Here is a 7,403-nt window from a genome sequence, read left to right as displayed (position 1 = left end):
TAAAGTACCCCCATACTTTAAATACTCACAATCATCGTAAACACTCGCCCACTTCTTTCAAACAATGCTCATTTTATGCATCCCTCCGAATCCATCTGCAGAAAACCTCCTAACCTCAAGGTATTTTTGGTTGAGCAACCCAAGCATACATAATCTAGACAATTACAATTTATGATACCACTATGAAGCTCTTTGGAATTCTTCACTTTATTGATAATTTGATCTTTGATTTCTTTGAATTTACCACCTTGTTGTTTGATTTTTGGTATCTTCAACTTTTGAATTTCTTGGAATATTGGTTTTTGTTCTTCATACTTTGACTTTGATGCTCCAAAAATTCTTCAAACTTTTCTTGTAATTCTCTCCTTTTTTTTTAACATGTAACTCACTTTTTCACTCAAAACCCTACATGCTTAAGCAGGGGCGCTCAAGTTCAACATTTATTGGTTAACGATAATAATTTTCCTAGATACATTTCTGGTACACGATGCTAAACATATTGCATCCTTCAAACTAAGTGAGGTCGTGTTTTTGTTCCATGATTTCACTAAAATAAGGGAGATCTTCAATGCACTATAACGTGTATTGGCTCAACTAAACATTTGAGCTCTTATCGGATCATCCCATATAACACTAGCAACTACAGCTCAAATTATTATTACTAGATTTAATTATTAAAAATTTCAAAATTTTACCATTATCTAGCAATTTACTTTTTCTACCCCCGACCCCACACTGATTTCATACAATGCCCTCATTGTATGCTTATAAAAATTAAGAGAAGGGAGAAAAAGGAACAGACTCCCCTGGGATAGTGGTGTGATCATCTCCAAAAGTGTGGATGGAATGTGTATCTTGAATACGGACTTTGAGAAATAGAAACTTGGATCTTGAACACGCGAGATAAGTAATGTACCGGCAAAATATGGAATCGAGTCTTCAATCTTCAACAGATGTGGTGCAGAAAAATGTGCACAATGGAAAGAACAATGTGGGAAAGCAAACGCCACATTGTATGGTAGATTAAATGGGCCATTATCAGCTTCATAATATTCCCAAAAAGAATGGTGGTGAACCACATAAAGAATATAGAAAAATATGATTATTCTTGTGAAAAGTAAAAATCACGATGTGAGTATGTAAATGGCCACGACGTGAATTCGATTGGAAACGGGTTCTGAAAGTCAGCAGGTAATGACTCACGGCGTGAAGACCAAAAGGGTCACGACGTGAGAACTGGACTCTCAGAAATGTATTCCCCTCAACCTTTCTTCTCACTTCTTATATTTATCCCATGTCTTAATGGATTAAGACTTCTAACCCTATTAATTTCACCTCTTCTCTCCAACTTTCTTCTCATTTGCCTCACCCCACACTTAATTTAAATTATGGGTCTCGACTCTCGACTTTAAACACTCCCGACTAATCACGTATGCACTCGTATCTCGTCAGCATTTATACGCGCTCCTAGTAATGCTGATAAATAACAACCAAGAAGAGAAAAGTAACATAATATCCAAATAGTTTTATAATCCAAAACAAGCAAAAAAAACATAAAACTTAACCAAATAAAACTAAAATAATAAAAACACGATCAATCATCCTCGTCATCCTCGTTCACCCCGCTAGTGCCTGCTCCGTCGGCTCCATGTCGTCTATACTCCGTCCACCTCGGACAAATCGGGTAATGATACCCCAAATGAGGCGGCTGCTCCACTCCAATGTGTCGAACAACGTTCTCCATGGTACCACCAATCCAATTGACACTCAAAGATAATTGGTCAAAATAACCAGCCATGTCACCCCCAAAAGGTGCTCATGGATGTGGGTGGATGTATTGGTTGCCCGTGTTCTCCCCTTCCTCTTACGTTCCTATGCCTCGGCCTCGGTTGTGGTTCAGGTTGGTCGGCCGGCTGGTAGGGGTGTTAATGGGGCGGTTCGGTTCGGATAGTAATAAAATTGTTAACCGTCATCACGGGGCGGGTACTTCATGTGCACTAACCGAAACCGAACCGAATTAGCAAAAAAAAACGAACCGAACCGAACCGTATAAAGGCGGGTAACCACAGTTCGGTTCACGGGTACCCGCTAAATATAAAAATTTAAATACAATTAAAATTACAAACTTCATTCCAACGATTTCTTTCTAAAAATTACTAAGTCCAAAGAATTATAAAAACATAATAAAGGTCAAATAACATACAATATAATTGGTATAATAAATATAAAAATAAAAATAAAAATAGAAGAAAACATAACGTAGAAGTGTAAAATTGGAATAGCCGATCATGATTTTTGTTTGGGATATGGCTAAAAGTTCAATGAAAATGAATAATATTATATATATATATATATATATATATATATATATATATATATATATATATATATATATATATATATATATATATATATATCAAGCGGTTCGGTTCGGTTATCCGCGGATACCTAAGTATCAAAACCAAAACCGACCCGTTGATATCCGGTTTTTTCGGTTTCGGTTTTTTTATATTTCGGTTTTTTTTCGGTTTCGGTTTTTTCGGTTTCGGATCGGCCGGTTCGGCTCGGTTTTACGGTTTTGCGGTTTTTTTGCACACCCCTACCGGCTTGTCCTCACCATCATCACCCTCACCATTTGAAGGTAGTATTCCCCAATGCGACCCGAAGTTTATGACAACCCGCATAGTCTCCAAATACCCTATGCCAAACTCATGCTCATTCACACAAGTCATGGAACGAGTAATATCAGGAACCACCAAATGATACGAGCGGGCCAAACGCGTAATAAATTGCCCTCAACAAATGGGGCTCCCAGGGCATGAACTAGATGCAGACTCGGCCAAAAAACGTGCCAAAAAATAAGGAATATTACAACACACTCCGGGCTGCAAGATACACCATAAGAAGAATAAATTTTGTTTTGTTACTTTATCTCCATGCCTCCTATGATTGATGGAGAATGTGATGAAACGGTGGAGTAAGCGATGGATCGGGGACCGAATACTGCTCTTGGGAGACACTCCAGAATTAAACATTCCGGACGCAATATTATGCCAGAAAGCATATCCAATGACACCCTCCGTATATCCTCTAGCGGCCGCGCTCAAGAACATACCAAACTCAGGAGTCATTGCCTCTTGTCGATCATATAGTCCAACTCTCCAAGCAAATTCAATAAGGCTGCACTCCCGGTACTCACCCCCAACCGGAACACCAAAGCTTGCGGCTAATGCAGGTTTTGGACTGTCTCTTGGAATGTCACTGTTGAGAAAAAACTCAACACAAAGTTCCTTATATACCCTCTCTTGAATTCGAAATAGATTGTGCCAACCCAAACAAGTGAACGAGTATCCATCTCCAATAAATATTTTATTCAAAAATGGGGATAGCCTTTCCACGAGCCCGACTTCCCTTAATTGGGTCCAATTGATTGTAGGAGCAACAACAATCTCGTGGTTGTAGAGCCACCTTAATTTGTTGTTCCATCGGGTCAAGATGTCGCGGGATATTGTGGTGGGAAAATTGTAAAACGGGTGCAACCCCGTAACTCCAAGAGGTGCCTCCCTTCTAGGACCAATTTCTGCAAAAACAAGCAACAAACACACCCAAAAGAAACAACCCACAAGTTTAGAAATTAACAGAACTGAAAATGTCCAGTCCCAGGATTCACGTCGTGAGTCCGCAACTTCAACAAACAGAATCGCAAAAATCAGGGGTTGATCTGGTCACATTACTAATGGGGTTTACTCCTATGATAATTTCGACCATAATTCATTAACATACCAAGGCTACTCCACGAATTCTAGGGCAAATTTCATACATTTCTACTAACTAACAAACGCTAACCCTAAGTTTAACTATTAAAGAAAAATTAACTTTAAGAATTAAGAAGTATTACCTTAGATTGTAGTATGATGTAAGCAAAAACAAAACTCGTGTAATTATCAGCCAAAATTGGAGCAAGGGGGACCAGATCTTATGTTCACTTCGTGGGGATTAAACAAAAGAGGGTCAAAGGGATTCTTATCCCCTTAATCTGTGGTACCGTATTTTTCAACACTCACGTCGTGATTCCTATCTGGGCTGAATTTTGGGCCATGCATTCCTTATTAATAATGAAGTAGTCTTGGGCCAATAAGTGTAATAGAAAACAGGTTGACATGCATCATTTTTATCTTATCCGGCTTATTCATAATTCACGTCATGAATCCTTAACTATTCACGTCGTGAATACTGTATGAAAAAATATTATTAAATCAAGTTTGTCTATTAACTAACTCCTTAATTATTAACACTTCATTTTTAGGGACCCCACACTCAGTGTTTAATTATGAACAAAGTGAGTTGGATGACATGATTTATGTTTCTAAGACTAAAATGCAAAAATTAAAAAGAAAAGAAAAAATTGCAAACCAAACTCGGGTTGCCTCCCAAGAAGCGCTTCTTTTTCTTGGAGTTATGAGTTGGACTCTGTGCCTCCTACGTTGAGTCCTCGGAAGAATCCACCACTAAGATCTTTTTTCCTTGAAACGCCTCTTGTAAGCTTGAACTTGTCTTTTGTACGCCTTCTTCGAATTCTCCTTTTTAGCTTTTACCTCTTCTTTATCAAACTTGCGTTTAGTCCCTTTAGTTTCTCCCTTGCACTCCATAGAATCCTTCTCTTCTTTTACCATTGAAGTTGTTACCTTTGAAGTAACCTCCTCTTCATCACTTGCCATCTCATCATCTTCCTTGCTCACCCAAGAAATTAGACTTGTGTAGGCAATAACTTCAACTAAATACGGAACAGATGCTCTTGGTTTTATTTTTTCAACTTGATGAATTGTCTTGATTTCTTCTTCCATGAGCTTCTCTAATTCTTCAAGTTCATTTTCTTAATCAATGTTGAAAACTTCCTCATGAGCATGATTCTCTTGAAAGCCATTTTCCATCCCAAAACTTCCTTTTCATCACCAACCCTCAAGGTGAGCTTAGACTCGCGAATATCAACAATAGCTCCAGCAGTGTTTGACAACGGGTGACCAAGAATAATTGGTATATCGGGATCTTCTTTCATGTTTAATACCACAAAGTCTATTGGAAAAACGAATTTCCCAATTTTTACTAAAATCTCTTCCACAATGCCCCGGGGCTATGTCACTGAATGGTTCGCCATGTGACTAGTCATTCTTATAGCCTTCAACTTCTGAATATCTAACTTCTAATACAATGAATAAGGCATCAAATTAATGCTAGCCCCAGAATCGGCTAAAGCATCAACCTTCATGTTGTTACCAAACTCACACGGAAGAGTGAGGCGTCCAGGATCCGCCATCTTCTTAGGTATCTCTCCCAACACAACTTTTGAGCTTTGCTCACTTAGAATAACTTTAGAATTCTTCTTTAGTTGCTGTCGAGTAGCTATCAAGTCTTGTAATAATTGTTGATACTCGGGAATTTTGGACAAGGACTCGACAAAAGGGAGTATTAGTTGGGATACCCTTCACGTGCTTAATAAACTCGAGATGCTCTCTTTCCAATGGACTAAGGACAGCTCGGGAAGGAAACGGAAAAGGCGGCTAATAGGATGAAACAAAGACAAAATTTTTTGGTTCAGACATAGCCTACGATGTGAGTTTTGCGGGATCACGTCGTGAATTCGTTATTTCAGCATCTTTATGATCTTCGAACTTGGATTTCTTTGGCTTTGGATTGGGCTGTTATGGCTCTTCTTCCAAGGCTTCCAAGGACTCAGAGATGGCCTCCTCCTCAGTATCTATAGCCATTACGTGAGACTGGGTCTTGTTTTAAGATTTTTCGGGGACGTCTTCTCATGAACCAAAGTGGTTAGTTTACCAATTTTCACTTCAAGATTATTGATGGAGGCCTGTTTATTTTTTTTTTTATCAAAGCTTGTTGTTCTACCATCAATGCATGATGATTTTTTTACCAAAGTTCTTTGTTCATTAATAGTAGAATCAGTAGCCTCGTGTCTCTTTTTAGAAGCTTCCATAAACTTAATTAACATGGTCTCTAGATCGGGTTTCTTCTCAATTGGTGGTTGTTCTTTTTGGTAGAAGCCTCTGCCTATTTGTCTATATTTTTCTTCCTTTTGCTTCTTGTATTCACCATAGGGCAGCCACTCTTTCTTTGGTTTCCTCCAATCTTCTTCATACTTGTCCCCACTCGAATAGCAAACTTGGGATTTCTTGTTTCTATATTCGTCCAAGTCGCAATCTTTTGCCAGATGTGGACCATTGCATCTCTCGCAACCAACTGTAATTGCATGAATGGATTGGTCCATTTGTGTTAATCTTCTCTCCATAGTGTTAAGCATTTCCATCACCGCAACCATCTCTTCAGGTTGTGCACCCAACTCCTTTAATGCCTCCATTCCTTGGATTATGATATTCACGAGAGTGTTTTGCGAATTCTTCAATTAATTCCCTAACTTCGCCCGGATTTTTCTTTGTAAGTGGTCCTTGAGAATCAAGGTGTTGTCTTGTCATCACGTTTACCCCGTCATAAAATATTGACACCTCTTGTTGAATGTTAAAGTCATGGTGAGGACAATTCCTTAACAACACCTTGTAACGGTCCCAAGCTTCGTAAAGTGACTCTCTCGGGTTTTGCTCAAAATTGGCTATTCCTTTTTGAGTATAGCAATCTTGGATGGTGGACAGAATTGGTCTAGAAACTGCTCACACATTTGAGCCCATGTAGTTACGATACCGGGTGGGAGTGCTTTTAACCAATCCTTTGCAGCTCCTTTAAAGGTAACGGGAAGCATCCTTAGCAAAACAATGTATTTGTTAATATTTGGGACATCGAAGTAATCAATAATGTCATTCACTTCATCTAAGTGTTTGAATGCATCCTCATGATCCTTTCCATAGAATGGGTTATGCTTTAGTGCGGAAAGGATATGCCCCTTCAGCTCGAATGTGGCAGTGTAAGGGATTGCAGGTTGTACTAAGCCTGGACCAACATCATCTCGAATTCTCTTTTTGTAAGCTCCCATGGATATTTCTTCAATATTTGCCATCTCGTTCCTTGGCTCGTTCTCGGGTTCAAACGTATGTTCTTCAAATTCAGGCTCGGTATCGTATTCAGATTTAGTTTGGACGGATATTTGATCAAGTGTTCAAGCTTGATCTTGTTCTTTGAGGATGACCTTGACTCCCCCGTTTTCTTCCCCGATTTCTTTGAAAATACTGATTTGAATTCTTGTAAGGGCATCTTCTTCTTGCGAATTGCAGACTCGGGATCTTCAAGTGGTATTACCAAAGGGGTGTTAGAGCCTCTGGTCATGAACTCCTGCAAACTAAACAACAAGGATAAAAACGTAAAACCGTACTAAGAAAATAAACTAAAAACTAAAAATCACAGTTTTCACATCGTGAATCTAGCTATATACTCACGTT

The 7,403-nt window shown here is 38.9% G+C and overlaps 1 non-coding gene across 1 annotated transcript; it reads left to right on the top strand.

Annotated features, from left to right (window-relative positions):
• Window positions 1-6,534: 6,534 nt before the first annotated feature.
• On the top strand, window positions 6,535-6,640 carry LOC145038172 (small nucleolar RNA R71). The gene has a single exon (XR_013679236.1). It is a non-coding gene; the product is annotated as a small nucleolar RNA R71 (small nucleolar RNA).
• Window positions 6,641-7,403: the final 763 nt, after the last annotated feature.

Source organism: Lactuca saligna, chromosome 3, assembly GCF_052625555.1.
Source record: "Lactuca saligna cultivar CGN05327 chromosome 3, ASM5262555v1, whole genome shotgun sequence".
NCBI lineage: Eukaryota > Viridiplantae > Streptophyta > Magnoliopsida > Asterales > Asteraceae > Lactuca > Lactuca saligna.
This window is presented reverse-complemented; position numbering and strand designations above follow the sequence as displayed.